The following is a 20,229-nucleotide window of genomic DNA, read 5'->3' on the forward strand; positions in this document are numbered from 1 at the left end:
GAATGAGAGAGTGTTAGAAATGGTGGGGGAGAAAAGAACACTTTTATATATTGTTAAGAAGAGGAAGAGAAACTGGTTGGGACATTGCCTAAGAAGATGTTGTATCATGAGGGACGTCATAGAGGGTATGGTGGTGGGAAAGAGAGGCAGAGAGCGAAGGAGGCTACAATTAATGGATGATATAAAATCAGAAAGATCATACGTGAAGACGAATATGTTAGCGGAGGACCGCGGAGCATGGAAGCTTCTGAGCTACTGCAAGTGACCTGCCAGTAAGGGCAGAATACCTATGATGTTGATTTTTTCAAATTTAGGGTAGCTTAAAGTGTAGGGGCACCGAAAGTTGTACATAACAATTAGTAATTATGGAAATCTATTCCGTGTGTTTAATCTTTAATATTAAAAACACTTTATAAAAAATAAAATAAAATAAAAATTGTTTTTGGTCGCAAGTAAGCCTCATTTATCATGTGGACTCCTGTTAATTTCCCAATCCAGCCAACCTGTTCTTACGTCCCTGATCTCATTAAGTCGAACAAACTGGTATGAATGTACCTAAGTTCTAATGCGTTCTTTCTGTAAACCTAAAAGTTGACGACGTTACGGTGAAACTAATACTGTAGTATATATTGATTAGGCTTTTATTAGGAAAATATCAGAACGATATGCAGTGTGCTACAAAAATTTGTGACGATGTTTTGGCAATAGACTCCTCACATCAAAATAAGAAAAAAAGTTTATATGGACCTGTGGTCGGAAGAGCATAGTTTCGTAGTTATGGAGTTCTGAAAATTTGAAAAAATTAACTTCAAAGATCCATAGTTCCACTACTATAGGACTGATCGTAGTCGGATCTAGACGTCATTGAGTAACTTTCCAAATATCCATCTTTCAGAACCTCCGATACTTGCACAATCATTTATACAGAGACTGTTTGGGAGTACTCTCCACCTACCTCTCTAAAAATTGGTATGCAAGTACTGGAGCAATCTTAAACATAAATATTTGGATGGTTCACATACCAGTTTCTCAGTGATGTCTTGACCCGACTACAGGTCCAATAGTAGTGGAGGTATGAACTTTTCACTTGTTTCACGTTTTCGGCACCCTATAACTCCGAAACTAGTCCACTTTTGAACACAGGTCCATATGAACTTTTCCCCTTATTTTGGTGTGAGAAATTTGTTCCTAAAATTGTGTGACACGTTTTGGAACACTCTGTAGTATATAGTATGATTAATATTTTTTTTTAAGGTTTTAAGTCCCACGATTATGGTTCATAGCTAAGGGAGACGATGATAATGATAATGAACGAAATGTTGGAATGAAGAAAGTAAGAGGAAAGGGGAGAACTCCGAGAAAACCTACGCACACGATGTTTGTCCACCACAAATTCCACTTGGTAAGAGCTGAGATCTAACAAAGGACCTCATGCACCAGCGGTTAGATCTCTATCCATAAGTCACTGAGACTCCCTTAACGAGATATAACCTAAAATTATGATTAACAATTATACTTAAAAAAAAATAACTGTATCAATTGTTACATGGTATTGATCTCCTGAGCAAAACACAATATTATAAAAATGCGATATGCAACAGCTTCCCTATCAGATGCATTATCTTGTCTCATGAAATTAAAGTTTAGTTAGTTCGTGCACATTGATATTTTAATTTAAGAATAAAAAAAAAAACTTGGTGCTCTGCTCAGAGGCTGTACATTATTAACTAACTTTAAAAAAAAATAATCAAGTTGACGCGTATGTACGTAATATTATTGGAAATGCGTAATATTCGTATATGTTAATCTAGCAATGTTGGCATCTAAACAAATGTACGAAATTTCGTGAATATATGTATTATGTATATTTGTTCACGTATCTCTCAGAAACTACAAAAGCCGATTGTGATAACTTTTTGCAGTGGGTTTGGTATTTTTCAACTTAGGAAATAGTACAAGTTTCATTAAAATCGGTTCGGTAGTTTTAAAAACAATATGAACTGTTTACTGGGTCCAGTACGGTAATGTTTTTTGAGCTTTTAGCGAACGGAAGCTAGGTACTTAATGACATAAGAAATCATTAAAATAGACTTAAATCTATTTTTTATATTATAATTATGGATTTGACAACAAGTTTACTACAGCCATACTTCGAAAACTGACTAACGTTAAGACGTTTAACTCTTTGCTTCCGACTTTCAACTGAACGTGCTTTGCATTGCCTTACACATTGCCTATCAAGTCTCTTTTATCTCTCTACACTATCTTCGCTTTCGCAAGTTTTTGTTTTTATGTACAGTATTACAATAAGGTACCAAAAGAAAGAAAGAAAAAAAATAAAGACTAATTAAAGAAATAATTAAATCGACTTCAAAACGTGTAAGTTATGTACGGCAAATATTTAAAATAAAGAGATAAAAAAAGTACGAAACATAAAAAAAATAGAAATAACACTTAGGTCGGTGCCAAGGCGTAACAAAAATAAATAAATAAATAAATAAAATAAAACGAAGTTAAGTAAATTCTATGAAAAGTTCAAAACCGATTACAATGAAAAAATACATCCTTACTGTATACCTACCTAAAATAAATATACCGTATTTTACTGACTGTAAGACGCATTTCTTCTTCGAAAAATTGCCTCCAAAATTCAAATGTGTCTTATACTCGAAATTAATATAAAAATGTCCAGTGTTTGATTTAAAATTCCCGCCAGTCTTAAAAATGGCCATATATTCGATACCGCGTGAAACCTTCTTTATCTGGCAACATTGGATTTATCAAGCAGCAGCACCGAAACCGATGCGACGAACAGAACATGAGTTGTAGGCATTTACAAGCTTCCTAACACTGTAACTTTGCTAAGCTTAGCATTACCAATAATAAAAATGGTAAGAATGTTATGGTATTTTTTTAAATGCATAAAAATTGAGGTGTCTTATAGTCCGTAAAATACGATAAACATACCAATCGACGATACAATATATCATACAATAAAAAGATAATTTAGGTATTGAATATTTATATATTATTAACGAAATTAAATTAACATGAGCAGAAAAGAAAAATTTTTTGAGTTTTACGTCCCACGGTTGTGCCGGTTAGGCTAAAGGAGACGGTGATAATGAGTAATGAATGAAATGGTGGAATGAAGAAAGTGGGAGGAAACGGGAGAACCCCGAGAAAACCCACGCACACGGTGTTTGTCCACCACAAAGTTCACTTGGCGGGAGCAGGGTTTGAACCCGAGACCCCTAGCACCAGAGGTGAACGCTCTACCACTGAGCCACCGCGGCCCCTTGAGCAGAAAAGAGTCGCTGGAATAGATATGAGGGAAAAGCTTGTATACCAATACACGCTTTCCCCTCATACCTATTCTGTCTATCAGTACAAAACTTGGTACACACATTTTTTATTCCCTCTATAGTATTTTTCGAGATACATTTGAATTGTATGCTTTTACCTGGGGCCACTCCAGAGAGGTCCAAAGTTGATGGAAGGGATTTCTGGGGAGAATTTTCCCGATATTCTCCCAATTTTACCTGGTCAAGTACGTTATGGGCACCAATACATAGCACCTCTGCAAAGCCTGTATCATGCTGAATAGAATGAACTGTAAACCATGACTTTCCAATGAACAGTGTTGCTGCAATAGTTATTTCACTGCGAGTCTACGATTTTCTTTACTAACAGGGTCAATGGGCCCCAGAGAGTTACTCCGTTGTCCATGGCAGGTAATTTTTTGTGCATGAACATATCTTTGTTGTGTTTATCGAATGAACTAGGTTTGATTCGGATGTGCGGATGACAGGTTATGTCCGTTCCTTGTAAGTAAGGGAAACAAACAAATGTCAATCACATAGTGTTGCTTTTGACCACATGTACAGCATTAATGAACGTAAAACAGAAAGCTTACTTTACTCTTGCCCGGAACTTTCTTTTCCTATACCTATATTCGGTTGCTCTTATTCTAAGCAACTGGGTAACAGAAAATAAGGGCATTTTCCGTTCAATTTTCTCTTAAGCGAGAAGTGAAATGAAATAAGATGAATTGTCAGTAAGTTGTGACAAATAGAATTGAAGATGATATTTAGAACAATGAAGGTTACATTTAGAAACAAACAACATAACCCTATATCCAGTGGCGTATTTAGGGGACTATCGGACTCAATCCCCTTCCCCCAGAAATAAAATTTGTTAGTTTTTCGCATTCCACGTACAACGATAATCCTTCTTACCATTTCTAATAATTTCATTTACTTTGCATTTTCTTATGCTCCTTGTTCAGAAATAATACTGTATTTGTCAAATTTCATTCCATGTAAGAACTGCGTTCTTTTTTCTTTCTTTCGTCCATTCTACTTTTCTATTTCTTTTTCTTACTGTTAGTTGTACTTTCTTTCGTTTCTCCTATCATACTTTCGACCGTTGTTAGTTGTGATTCAAGTCGGCCGTCATCAGTAACACCAAAACTAAGAGGAGTTAATAAGAGAAACTGGTGTTCCACACCAACTTGCACGGATATCAATATAACAGAATTTTAGTTATTATAGCAAAGGAATATTTACATCGTTTAGTTATAAAGAAAAGTAAATGTTTGAATTAAAGAAAATAAAGAAGGGAGAATAATTAGCCCGGAAATTAGATAGGCCAAGAAGTGCGTCCTTTTTGTTCTATGAATAGAATAAAAGGTTAGATTCACTGCTAAATTTTGGTATCATGCCACATAAGATTTATCAGTTTGCAATTCTTGTCATTAAAACTGCAATCAATATATTTCAGCTTCAACTTGTCTCAACATTTTCTTTCAGGTTAAAAACGTACACAGATAAAACTGAATATTTCCATTTTTTTCTAAAACGAAATAAGTTCAGTTGAAATGAGATTACAGATATTCAACGTGTGTTTGCAGGAGTGTCATTTCAGATTTGCTTGCGGGGGAGGGAGTAAGATCCTCCACCAACATACAAGTTCGACTTTTTTTTCCTAGCATATTAGTCGACAATTGATTAAAATATATTCAATTCTCAAACTCAGCTATGCAATTGACCCCCCTGCTTCCCCGTGTTGTGCACACACCCTGAAACAAAATCCTAAACACAGCAATGCCTATATCATTTCCGATGGTTGTACTACAAACCTGCAAAGTTTTATTGAACCATCACAGCTGTACCTAACAGTCGGAGTTACATTAATTCTTGACGGATCTTTCTCATTGCTGTAACTGTTAAACGTAGCATCTTTCAGCGAAGCACAAGAGAAAAATTCGTCCATAATGCTGTGTTGATCTATTTGCAAAATTTGTTAAATTCTTTGCTCAACGTTCTGTATGTATAAATCCATTCGTATCTGACATATGCCTCGCATTACATGTAAACCTTTTGCTCATAGGTTGTATATTCAACGTATGGTTGCTTGTCATTATATAAAACTAGTTGTTTGAAAAATATCTTCCATTATGTATTCTAAAAGAAAATAAATAATAAAAATAAAAAAAAAACTTGATGTATGAGGTCAGGAATAGTTGCTATATTTTGTAGTGGTAACAGTTTCGTCTCTCATCGTGTATCTTAAGAAAGTTCATGGAGATTCTTCATCTCAGGTGAGATATGGTCCAGGCAGCATCCGTCGCGCCACCTGGGGGCGAGGTTGTTAGCATCATTGACAGATGGCTGCATCTGGAAGCAATTTGGACCTGTAACAGGCCCCCATTGCTTCGTGAGCGACTTACACTTGGAGTTTTGCCATGGTGATAATTGGAAGGGACGAACAGTGTGTGTGCTTATGCAGTCGCACCAACTCACAACAGATTTTTCTTTTGTTTGTTTCGGGAAATCTTGAATGCTAATATATGCCAATTTTACGTCAAGGATATATATATATATATATATATATATATATATATATATATATATATATATATATATATATATATATATATATATATATATATATATATATATATATATATATATATATATATATATATATATATATATAAAGAACACGGCAAGCGGTACTTTCTATGGGTAGTATACTTAGTCTACAGTATTCCATCCAAAAAGATATGTATTGAATGGTATTTATGTAAGTGTAACATGATTATGTTCGTCGTAGTATTCCGTCATCCAATGATGGGAATGGATCCTATCTCACTTACTCGCTGACCGGGACCAGGGCCGGCTCTACCATACGTGCAATAAGTGCATTCGTGGCAAGATCTGTCGTAACTACAGTAAATTGTTATATAGACTTCATGATGACGGTAGTTAAATTTTTCTAAGCTCACCTATTTGAATACTACACTCATAAATCATGTTTACGTCGCATTACTTTAAGGTCATGTGGACAGTGCTAAAGCAAATGGTGAAACAAATCCCAGCATGAATTGCCTGATTGTTGTCAAATACAAGAACTTAATTCTCGAACAGTAGCGAACACCTGTTTCGTTTAGTTAGTTATCACATAGTTTTGATATGGAAACTAGTCTTGTTCTTGTCACAAACAAGTTCCTTATCATTGAAGGTGGAAACTTTTTTCCAATTAACAGACGTGGAAGAAAATCAAAAAATAAAGATAAAAGAGCTAGTTGCACTGGAATTACAAATTGATATATTGAGATAGAAGCCAACTGAATTCTATAAAAAGGATTACCATCTTTCCTCTGTATGTGTGATTCCTTTATCTTTCACAAAATAATAGATTATTATTTAAAGAAAAAACAGACACAACGAGATTGTATTTGTAGTGTTTAGGCCTTTCTGGTTGCGAGTGTACTTTCCCTCTCCGTTGTTCATGATGAGGTAGTATACTTAAAATCGGCCTCCACAGGTAACTATTCGCGGAGATGTTTATGTAGAATCAATGAAATCTTTAAAATTTATGAAGAGAGAGAAAACAAACTTTGCTCTTATCTGCTGTCAATCTCCATTCCATCGGTTTCTTTATCTCCGGGGACAACCCGAAGTTCACGTGACGTACGTGACCTAGCGGGGGGCGGAGAATGAAAGATACCTACCTGGTTAGCCTCCTATCTGTTGTTCTGCGTTGTTGCAAAAAGTAGGGCCATATATTAAACAGCTTTTAAATGGAAGAAAATTATTGTTTTAATTACCGCGCTCTAATATTACCCTAGCAAGAAAAAGTAAAACTGAACATGCAATATTAAAACTAACAAACATTTGGATGAATTTTGAAATGTATAAAATAAATAGTTTCTATAAAATTTTGGAAAGACATAGGCCATGTTATTATATAAGGAAATTCCAAAGCATTCCGAATGTTGGGTACAGCATTAAGATTTGTTTTTCTTGGAGAAATGAGGATCGTAAATGATGTCATTGCACGGGGTGGCAAATTGCCTAGGGCCGGTCCTGACCGTGACAGACCTAGTGTGACACAGAGACAATGAAACAACGTAATATATGTAAAGAGTCTGTGAGAGGCTGCTCTCTCTTTTCTCACTAAATCTACCATTTTCTCTCTCTGTTGTTGTGTGTGCTAAAGCACTACAATGTAAGATAACAGTAAGGTTTGTATCAAGCGGTAACCGCATAAGAAAAGAAAACTTAAAAAAAAATTACGGCAGATGTTAAAGTTTAATCCACAGATGAAACTTGTCGTGTAGAATATGAGTGATGCCATCCAACCCAAGCAGTGTCCTGTTAAGTCTTTTAGTACAGATTGTATTGTTTTTTAGCGTGAAAAGATGAACAAACATAAGACAAACTATATTTGAAATTTTCAAGATATGATAATTTGATTAAGGTTAGTGTAAAGGGACAAGTTTTGCCGATAGACGGCACTACAGTCTTCCTATCTCTCCTATGTATTTTTTACCTTTTACGAAAATTTACAATTTCTTTTATAAATTTCAACCTAGAGACTTCAAATTTTTAGAGAAGGTACTTCATAACCTATTAAAGGGAACAATCCATGCCGATTTTTTTTATTTAGAATTTTCTCCATTGTTGAAACAGCTTCATTGTTAAAGATTTGGATATCCATTTCAACAATCAAGAAATTTCAACAATGAAGAAAATTCTAAATAAAAAATCGACACGGATTATTGCCTTCGATAGATTACGAAGTTCCTTTTCTAAAAATTTGAAGTCTGTAGGCTGAAATTTGTAAGAGAAATCGTGAATTTTCGTGAAAGGTAAAAACTACATGGGAGAGATACGAAGACTGTTGTGCCATCTATCGGCAAAACTTGTCCCTTTAAACCAACCTTAAGAAGTGTCACAACGGAAATCGAACATGTGAATAATTGAGCACGAGTAGTGGACATCATTTATCCACTGTAAAATTCAGCAGTAAAGCTTTTAGAGTTAATATTATATCGGCGTTTACTGCGTCACCGGCAAAGGTGTCCGAACTCATGACGTAGGCACTCATGAGTTCGGAACTCACGCTTCCTCGATCTGTCCCTTACGAAGTTGTTAGCGATGTGAGCATGATGTCGAAATGATGTTGTGAGTGTGAGGTCGAGTGACTGTGATGTCGAAAGCATGTTGTGAGTGTGAGGTCCAGTGAGCGTGATATTGAAAATGTTGTGCGCGTGAGTTGGAGTGAGCATGAACTCAAGTGAGCGTGATGTCGAGTTGACGATGTGAGTGTGAGGTCGAAATGATATTGCGTAAATGAGGTTTGTCCAAAGTGGGCATCTTTGGTCACCGGGTCTGAGAAGAGAGATCCTGCCCCAAGTGAGGCGGACAAAAGCCGTGACCCAAATGGCCCGGGCCATCATTGCCAGATCTTTTACTGCATTTCAAGAGGCTTCCAGAAGCTACTGTCCACAGATAACGTTCTCGTCTTGATGCGAGAATTATCTACGATAGTATAGTCCATGCATTCTAATCATCTTCCTTTACTTTGGTTTCTTTGAGTGCTGCTTACGAAACGAGAAATAAGGTTTTCTCGACTTGTCTCCTAAAGCGTATAGACGGATAAGACGGTGAAAAGTGCCCTTAAACGGATTGATGTGATATTTATATCAAACGTACGCCACATCCAAAGATAAATTTGGCCAGAAAATTAACTTCAAATTCTTTCGAATTTCAAAGTTATTGTTGAAAATTCGGAAATCAAAAATTGATCATACCTCGGAAACGACTTAAGTGACGAGGATGAAATAAAGTATGAATAAACTTTGCTTAAAGGGCCTTACCGAAAACTAGAAACGATGTATTTCCCACTTCAAAGTTCTAGCGAAAAGCGCGTGGAAAATATTCAAATTCAAATATTTTTGCTTTATGTTTGAGTGACCACCTTCTATTTTCCACCATAAAAACTGCACCAACCCACCTATAATGTATCTTGATTATGGTTTGATACTCGCGGTACAACTTGCTGTAAAATGAGGAAAACCAAATTCGGTCACGCCTGGAAGATATGCAACCGGTTGTATCCATACATGTTTTGGCCGGCACGAAGTCAAAAATGGTCGAAGTCAAAAATGGTCGAGTTTGAGTTTCTGACTCGTCATGAATGGTTCTACGTGGGAATATAACTCTCATCATCGTAGCTCTTCCAGCACTAGTGCCATTGATTTTCAATCTGTCTTACTAGTTAGTAGGATACCAATATTTTAAATCTTGATTTAGACAAGACAATGTTTTTGATTATCCCTACATGTATAAAATATTATAATGCACATGATAATAATACAAACATATTCAAAATGTTTTTGCAATGTTTTTTTGTATTAAAAAAACATTACAAGCAAAATGAAAAAAACAGTATATGAAACTTTCAATCTTAATCGCTATGTACGTTTATTACTGGAGTAACAAGACTGGTAGCGCACAATTTACATTAAATCTCTATAGATCGAACAATCTTAGCAAAGTATGGAGCACGTGAAAGGTAATAAATGTTTTTAACAACATATGAACAACATCAAACTGTTCGATTCCCATGTGCACATTCACAATTATACGGCTTTAGACCCGAATACCCTATTGTAGTTGGAACAAAATCAATATAACACCTGTATGTCTTCCTACTAATATGTCCAGATCATACCTCGAATTTAACAGTGCTGGATTTTTTTTTTTAGGAAATGGAGATTGATGCTGTTATTTTCATTTATCATTGCATGAATTGAGTTGATTTTAACGTCCCTTTCAGCAGCGAGGCTATATGAGACGTGAACCTACTGATTAACGTGGAATCCGAACCACATGAGCTCCCGCTGGAAATCGAACCCGGGTCTCCCACGCCAAAGGCGCGTACGCTAACTGCTTAGTCACGAAAGGAGCTCTCGTTCATAATTTCATCCGAGTAGGAAACCGCCTGAGACAACTGATAGCAACCTGTAAAAGAATTTTTACGTCTCTTTCTGTCAACTCCGGGAAGTCCAAGATGTCCGCAGTTGTGACTTTCGCGAAAGAGCGTGTACACCTGTACCAACCATGCTCTTCTATTTCTAATCCTAATGTGTTCTCTGCGATATGCTGTCGTTCCATTTGAAGAACTTCCTTGTCGAGGCTATTATCAGCATTAAGACAATTACCAAAAGTCTTATGTGAATAAGAAGCTATTCGGCATAACAATCCAAGTCGAGAAAGAAACTTGTTGTCCAGTTGGTGACGTAGAAGACAACACTTGTCCAAGAATACCATGAACGGCCTCTACAGCCCAGCGAATTTTTGTAACACAGCGGGGAAAGTTCGCCTTAGCTGTAGTCAATTGCCTGCACTTATCTTTCAGTGTAGGCATTAAAACTATAAATCCTCTTTCTTCCAAATATTCAGTTCTATCCCAAAATCTGCGATTCACACAATAAATATCACCTTGTGTCATGAGAATCGCTAGTCCGTTTGGATCTTTATAATATATGTTGGCCCATTCATATCTAAAATATAACCAATCTTAGTGTAAATAGTAAGTGGCTTACATAGAGGCAGCTTTTTTGTCCAGGGTACGATTTTTATTCATACTCATTATTCGACCTCTTTCCGCATCGAATATACAAGAATCTTCCATCAACGCTTAGTACCAAAGTGTCAACACTAATGTGAAGTTTCACTGGCGCAATAGCTTTTTCAATTGTTGTAAGCTCTTCTTGTGAATAGGTGCGACTCCAAACTTATAGGGTAAAATGATTTTCTTTGGAACGACGTCATAACAGATGCACACATATCAGAAACTTGCTTATCCCTTTCCAGCCCTAGAATTGCAGCACTAAAATATTCGAATTGCCAGTACGCAGTTTAAACAAGAACGTAACAGTAGTTAAATGACGGTTCGATTATCAGTGGCACTAGCGCCCTCACGTGGTTTCTCGAAGAGGTACGATTGTGAGAATAATTGTACTGTCATGTAGAGCCATTCATGATGAGACAGAAATTCAAACTCGACCATGTTTGACTTCTGACAGTATTCGTCGTATGGCGTAACGCCGGTTGCATAGCTTCCAGGTGTATCCGAATTTGGTTTTCCTCATTTTACACCAAGTAGTACCACGAGTATCAAACCATGGTCAAGACATATCATAGGTGGGTTTGTGCAGCTTCTATGGTGGAAAATAGAAGGTGGTTACTCAAACATAAAGCAAAAATATTTGAATTCGAACATTTTCGACGCGCTTTTCACTAGGAATTTGAAGGGCGAAATTTTCTGGCCAAATTTATTTTTGGATATGAGGTGCCTTTGATATAAATATCACAGCAATCCGTGTAAGGGCACTTTCCACCCTTTTATCCGGCTACACCCTTTGATAGAAGTCTCGTCTCATCTCGATTCACAAAGAATTCTTTCTCGTCTTGTTTCGTTTTGTAAATTTATGTACAAAAGTTATGCCCTGATTTCTTTCTTAATTATTCACATCGAAGCCATTAGAATCCTTCCGCGTCATAAGAGATCCATCAAAGGTGTGATATAACATTTAAACCGTATTTGATATTGAAATATATTGTGCAATGGCTTGTGTATCTTGTAATGTTGACGAATTCTTTCCATTGTGTTCGTACAATCATTTTATAGGTTTTATGGTATGAATCATGTAACATTAATAACATTGTTGGAGATTAAAGACTTGGGCGAACTAGTGTTCCTCACGACATTCGTGAATCTTTTCGTTTTGTCTCGTCTCGAATTTAAAAATGTACTTCTCATTTCGTGGGCAACATTACTTTTTCTCACCACACCTGCTACCATATTTCTAAAGTCAATTTCTTCTCACATATTTCCCCAAACAGTCTTTTTTCTATTTTTATCGCTAATTTTATACTTCTCCCCGTGCAATATAAGTGTATGTCACTAGTATTAAATATATTGTATAAAGTTCATTCAATAAATAACCGGAAACTTGTATAAAAATTACAAAACCTCGACAGAGTTTGGGCTTCTTTGTTAGTTTTTGGTGGTATCCTAGAACTATTATCAGATAGGCCTGGCACGCCTGCCTCGCGAACGGGATCCTGGGAATCAGTGAAACAAGATTGCGGCACCCTTGCAGGTTTGCACCAAAGTGGAGCAGTGTAGTGTCATTAGATTTCTATTAGCTGAAGGGTTGAAACTAGGGATGACCAATTCCAGAATTTTTACTTTCCGGAATCCGGAAAGTGAAATCGAAAAATTCCAGAATTCGGAAAAATTCTTATGTCGGAAAAATGTCGGAATTCAGGAAATTTCTGAATTCCGGAATTTTTGTGACATCGGAATTTTTCCGAATTCCGGAACTTTTCTGAATTCTGCAATTTTTCCAAAATCCTGAAAGTGAAATTTCCGATTTCGAAAAATAAATTTCCAGAATCGGGATTCCGGAAAATCTTGGCCATCTCTAGTTGAAACCAATCGAAATTCACCGTTGGATGGCAGTTCATAAACATAAATAGAGTGGCGACATTCTTCATCTTTGCTGCGACATCACTCACCATAATAAGCATTTTTTTCTTATCAACTCTTGAACTCTCGCAATGTTATTCTCTCTGACTGCACAAACAGAGCGTCCTGGACGTGGCGAATCTTCAACTCTTGTTACACTTCGTTTGAACTTATCTGCTCTCTCGAACAATTGTGTTCGACTCAAAAACTTTCATAATATTGCACTGACATCTAACAGTGAAGTTCGATTGGTTTCAAGCCTCTAGCTAACACAAATCTAATGACATTCCGCTGTTCCACGTTGGTGCAAACCTGCATGGGTACCGCCATCTTGTTTCACTGATTCCTAGTATCCCATTCGTGAGACAGGCGTGCCAGGCCCATCTGATAATAGTTCTAGGACTCCACCAAAACTTTGTCCAAGTTTTGTGCTTTTCGTACATCTTTTCCGGTGATTCATTGAATGGACGTTGTATATTTTGTAAGGTCATGATGTGTTGTTCGCAACTATCTTACAAGGCCTGAAATTGAGCTAAAGACGCAGATATTCCAGGTGATCACTCTACTATTGACCCACTTTATCCTCATCTTTAACTTCGAACGTTCCCTGAATACAGTGTAAGGTTCAATCCCAGGCCATATGAATTTGTGGTCAAAGCAGCTTAATATTAATACATGTTTATTATTAGGTGAACATTTTGGAGCCGCCATAGCGCTATAATATTATTCCATTCTTATGGCACTGTCACATATCGCATTGTCATTTACCAGGATAAGACATCCAATCATCTGATGAAATCAACAGTGACGTACATGTAGCGTGTGGCATATAAAACGGGAATTGATGCTATAAAAGTTTTAGGGGAGATCGGAGGGTGTCCTCCCACCTCGCCTAACAATTTATCAGCCACCGATGTCTCCAAGACAAGAATGTCCTCCATTTTAGGTGAGATGAAAATTCCCATCTTGCCTAATCCCATCTCACTTAAAATGGTGGTAAGATGCAAGGAGGAAATTTCTGAACTAAAGAGGGAATTCCTCTACTTGCATTGATACCACAACACTAAGAAATTGTGAAATCATACACACATTTCAGAAAAGAAATACTCCATGTATTAATCTTTTCCCCTCAAAAAGTCGCGGTCGGAAAGGGATTGCCGCCGTCGACGGAGGCGGGCCGCCGGAGGCAGCCGGCACCCGTCCGCTGCGGCACGACGATCTACTTGTTCAAGGTTTCCGACCTTTTGCCGAGGCTGCACGCGGTCGAAAGTCGTAAAATAAAATGCCCTTTGCCGACTCTTTGCCGACTGTTACCGACTGTCAGAGTCGGCAAAACAGTCGGAAAGACCTCTTTCCGACCCTCTGCCCACTCCTTAGGAATATGCCGGCCTCTTTTCGACGGCGGCGTCGGCGCATTTACTGCGTCTTTACGGCTGTTTGCCGACTACTCGGCAAGGCAACTTTCCGACGGCGGCGCCAGCGCATTTAATGCTCATTTCCTGCTGTTTGCCGATTGCTCGGCAACGTAGCTATTCGTCGCGGTCAAAAATCGCGCGGAAAGACGCCGGTGTCCGGCGCCGGCAAGCCGACCGCGGCATCTGGTCGGCATGGACAAATTGTCCGACTATAGGCGGCAGATTCCTGATGGGGTTGTACAGAAGAAAATCAATAACCCAGTTTCAGTATATTTCCATCAATATTGGAAATCTCTTTTCCTATTTTTTTAACTTCCCACTGCGTATATTCTGCAAGTAAGTCATACTCATGTTTAGAACAATCTCATAAAGAGTGCCTGCTACTTTCATATATCAGTGGCACAATTCATTAAAGGCATACAGGGTGTTTCAAAACAATGCCGAAAATAATTTAGGAGCTGATTCCTTACACTAAAATAAGACAAAAAGTATAGACCAACCTGGGTGCTATGCACAAATGCTTCTTTTTGGCGCTATGACCAGCCGAAAATTTGTCGGAAAAATGCAAAAACATCCGTAACTCGAGAACAAAATGTCGGATCGAAGTCTAGTAAAAGGAAAAGTTCATTATTTTTAGTCGTAGATTCCATTAATGCAAAATTTGATGTTGCATAGAGGCGGCACAAGTATCATCCCCAAGGAAACTGAAGAATTCCTGGTATATTTTATCAAAAGTTGACTGAGAAAAATTGGCTAAAATCAAGTACATTACGTCAACGAACAAAAATCATGCTACATTGTCCAAATTAGAAGAACGCTAAGAAGAGATACACACATTTGATTAACCCAGTTTGCCTCAGAGCAGAATAAATTTTCTGAGGAGGAACTGCCCTTCCGATAGACATATTCTTTTAGATCGGTTTTGGGAAATACTTAAATATGTATGTTGCATGGGAAAGTACAGCTTTTTAAGTGCAATTATTAAGATTGTGTTATATTTTATAACCAATCCATTACTTTAATCTCTCTCTTATCTTTCTTTCATTCTTTTTAATTTTAGAATATATCTATCCTCCGTGTAACGTGGGTTCCTGTCACCACGGCATGGCGCGTCCTCAGGTTGCGGATCGAGGAGAAGGCCTCTAGATATAGAGGTTAGCTGCGAATATACTGAATAAGCAGTCGCGGACAGACGACTAGGAGTGGTATTCCAGCTTGGGGGTTTGGGTAAGGCTAACACCCTCATCCTGTAAAAAAAGGTACTTGTTCAGAAACATTCACAAAAGCCTCGGACAAGGACTGATAACTTGGCACGACATCAGCAAAAGAAAATGGACATGAGATTTGGAACATGGAATATTAGAAGTCTTTATAGGGCAGGCGCGTTAAAATCTGTAACGAGTGAGTTAGAGAAATACAGGATGGACTTAGTAGGAGTTCAGGAAGTTAGGTGGGAAGGAAATGGATCTGAGAATTCCGGAAATTTTACGTTCTTTTACGGGGAAGGAAATAAAAATCACCAGTTAGGAACAGGGTTTTTCGTTCACAAACGAATATTACCAGCAATTAAACGGGTTGAATTTGTTACTGACAGACTTTCTTTTATTACTCTTAAGGGGCGGTGGTGTGATATTATTGTTTTAAATGTACATGCTCCAACTGAAGATAAGGGTGACGATATAAAAGATAGCTTTTACGAAGAAGTGGAACGGATATTTGACCAACTCCCGCGATACCATATGAAGATTCTATTAGGGGATTTCAATGCGAAAATAGGACGAGAGGATATTTTCAAACCGATTATAGGGAACGAAAGTTTGCATAAGGAAAGTAATGACAACGGTGTTAGACTCGTGAACTTTGCAACATCCAAAAACCTAATCGTGAAGAGTAGAAAATTCCCACATCGCGACGTTCATAAATACACTTGGACATCACCAGACGGAAAAACACATAATCAAATTGATCACGTTTTAGTAGATAGAAGAAGACAATCTAGCATAATTGACGTCCGGTCGTTTAGAGGGGCTGATTGTGACACTGATCACTACCTGGTAGCAGCGATAATACGGGAGAGATTATCGTTGAATAAAGGTAATATTCAATGTCCGAAAACGGAGAGATTTAATTTAAAGAAATTAGAAGAGAGCCAGGTAAGAGAGGAACACCAGATTGAAGTTTCGAATAGATTCGCGGTTTTAGAAGACTCGGAGTGCACTAGTGTTGAGGATACTTGGATTGAAATTAGAGATAGCATTAAAAGTTCAGCAATAGAAAAATTGGGACACGCGGAAATACGTAGGAACAAACCATGGTTCGACCAAGAATGCATTAAACTAGTAGAGAAGAGAAAACAGGCAAAATTACGGTGGCTACAAAATCCGAATGAAATAACTACACAAAATTTCGCAGATATCAGGCGAGAAACTTCCAAAACTTTTAGAACAAAGAAACGGGATTTTTTGAAAGCTAAAATTAAGGAACTTGAAGATAATAGTAAAAATAAAAATATTCGGGACATGTATAAGGGGATCAGCGAATTTAAGAAAGACTATCAACCTCGTGCTTATATATTAAAGAAATCTGACGGAACAGTTCTCACTGATACGGATAGCCTCTTAAATAGATGGAAATAATTCTTTGACGATTTGCTGAACACGCAGCCAAAAACTAATGTGCGTGGAGAAAAGGAGATACACACCGCAGAACCGTATATTCCAGAACCCAATCGAATAGAAGTGGAAGCCGCTATAAAGAAATTAAAGAAACACAAATCTCCGGGTGTAGATGAAATTCCGGCTGAGTTAATTTTAGCTGGAGGCGAAAAATTGTGAAACAAGATACACAAACTCATTCTCCTTATCTGGAACAAGGAAGAATTGCCACAAGAGTGGAAAGAGTCAATCATTGTTCCAATTCACAAGAAAGGCGACAAAACTGACTGTAATAATTATCGAGGCATTTCTCTTCTGTCAACATCCTATAAAATCCTTTCAAATATTCTATTAGCAAGACTGACTCCATACGCAGATGAAATTATTGAAGATTATCAATGCGGATTTAGACGGAATCGATCAACTATCGACCAAATATTTACCATTCGCCAAATACTCGAAAAAAAGTGGGAATACAATATCCCGGTACATCAACTATTTATTGATTTTAGAAAGGCGTACGACTCGGTTAGGAGAGAAACATTAAACAACGTTCTTACAGAACTTGGAATACCGAGAAAGCTAATTAGATTAATTAAGATATGTTTAAATGAATCCCAAAGTAAAGTCCGGGTAGGAAAATTTTTGTCCACGAGCTTCCACGTCGAAAATGGCCTGAAACAAGGAGATGCGTTGTCGCCATTATTATTTAACTTTGTTCTGGAATACGCCATAAGGAAAATCAAAGATAGCAACCAGGGCCTAGAGTTGAACGGCATTCACCAGGTTATGGCATATGCTGATGATGTAAATTTAATAGGGAATGACAGGAGAACAGTAGAAATAAAGGCAGAGATCTTATTAAACGCTTGCAGGGACATGGGTTTAGAAGTAAATGCAAAGAAAACTAAATACATGGAAGTGCGTCGGGACCGTAATACGGCAAATTGTGGAGGCGTTAAAATATTAAATAATACTTTTGATAAAGTGGATACTTTCAAATATTTAGAATCAATATTAACAGACGAAAATCATATTCACGAAGAAATTAAATGTCGACTAAAAGCAAGGAATTCGTGTTACTATTCGGTTCAAAATCTCTTGTCGTCGCGAATTCTGTCGAGGAATTTGAAGCTTAAAATATATAAAACGATAATCATGCCTGTTTTTCTGTATGGTTGCGAAACATGGTCGCTTACTCTGAGGGAAGAACATAGACTGAAAGTATTTGAGAACAGGATCCTGAGAAGAATATTCGGACCCAAGAGGAACGAGAATGGGGAATGGCGGAAGCTTCATAACGAGGAACTACATAGTTTATACGGTTTACCCAACATTGTTAGGGTCGTCAAGTCTAGGAGGCTTAGGTGGGCAGGTCATGTAGCTAGAATGGACGAAAGTAGAAACGCTTTCAAAGTCTTGACTGGTAGACCCATAGGAAAACGACCATTAGGAAGACCTAGGCGCAGATGGGAGGATAATATTAAGATGGATCTCGCAGAGATAGGAATACAAAGTAGAAACTGGATCCAATTAGCTAAGGATAGAAGTCAGTGGAGAGCTTTTGTGAACGCGGCACTGAACCTCCGGGTTCCATAGACCATAGAGTTAGTTAGTTTTTTTTTTTAATATATCTATCCTTAGTGTGTTTACATTGCTGAACTAATTCACTATTGAACTTACTATTATACAAGGGGCCGCGGTGGCTCAGTGGTAGAGCGTTCACCTCTGGTGCTTGGGGTCCCGGGTTCGATCCCAGCCCGGCCAAGTGAGCTTTGTGGTGCACAAATACGTGTGCGTGGATTTCTTCGGGGTTCTTCCGTTTCCTCCCACTTATTTCATTCATTTATTATCATCACCGTCTCCTTTAGCCTCACCGGCATAAACGTGGGACGTAAAACTCAAAGATTTCATTTTCATTTTTACTATCATACAAACTTCTAACTTTATTATGTATGCTACCTGACTGTATTTTCCTTCTTACTCTTATAAGTTCTTCTAGTAGAAGATTCATAAACACGTTTCGTTAGCGGTGCCCTTGCACTTTTCATACTCTAATAAGTTTGCTTTACTCCAAATTATGTAAAAGTTAAGAATCAGTGACAACACCAGAGGAGGACGAGATCCGTCTCGGTGACGACGCCTGAAAATGCAAACAAGTTGTATTATGATATAGGTGAGATAATATAAAATTACCCTTTTAGTATACAAAAAGTTGCTCTCTCCCAATTGTTTCTATCCCTTTACTTACCCCCATCAAATTAATTAAAACGGGTGTCGTCACTGTTAAGAACCTTTCCAAGAGTTCCTGTATCAATTTCATCCGAATTTAAAATACTTTTCACTGAATATTTTACAGGTGAAGAAATAGTCACTGACTCAATGAAGCAATCAATGCAATTTAGTTCACTATTGTTGACTACGTAGGTCTACTAGAAATGACCTTGAAACGCCTATTTAATTGTAATGTGAAATATGCTAATATAAAGGGTGCTCAATACATTTCCTCACATATTAATGACAATATCTTATCAAGTATGAATTGAAGTAATCTGTGCTATTTTACGACGCACTATACTGCCACTACGTTTTTCTTTCACCTGGCTATGAGCCCCTTTATTCAGTCACTGTAGAATTATTTTTCCTGTTCCTCCATCAATTGAAAATTTTCTGAACTATTTCTTGTCCATAATACGACTAATAATACTAAAAGACTCACAAATCGAATTTAGTTCATACTTTTAGCATTTTTTACAATCAACTTACAACTGTAGTCCTCAACCTTTCAAAAATTATGAGCCCCATAAACTCCTTTTTCCTTACAAATAATAGCAACAATAGAAATAATTGAAAACTTAACGGTGACCCATCGACAAACTATAAGCAACCGATGAAAAATGAAATGAAATATTTCAGATTAACGATCTATGAGTATGCTCTTTAGGCTAAGGGAGACAATGATTAAAGGCAAGTGAATGATGATGATGGAAGATATAGTGGAATGAGAATGTGGAAGGAAATTGGAGTATCCCGACAAAACTCACAGACACGATACGATGATATCCAACACAAAGTTACTTGACTGGGAATCGAACTAGGGACCCCCACGTACCAGAGGCAAGCTGTTTACCACTGATTCACCATGCCCCCAATCCCTGGGAGACGCGGACAACCAGTTAAGAACAACTTAGAAAAACGTACCGTGACATGGGGATAATTTAAATCCTGGGGATACTTAGATCAAAACTTCCAAAGTGAACAGAGTCACCTAGCGGCACCAGTACAAAATATATCGCAATTATATCTGCCAATGTGGAAGCCCTGAGAAT

This window comes from Thermobia domestica, chromosome 1 (genome assembly GCF_964235325.1).
Source record: "Thermobia domestica chromosome 1, izTheDome1.hap1.1, whole genome shotgun sequence".
NCBI classification, from domain to species: Eukaryota; Metazoa; Arthropoda; class Insecta; order Zygentoma; family Lepismatidae; genus Thermobia; species Thermobia domestica.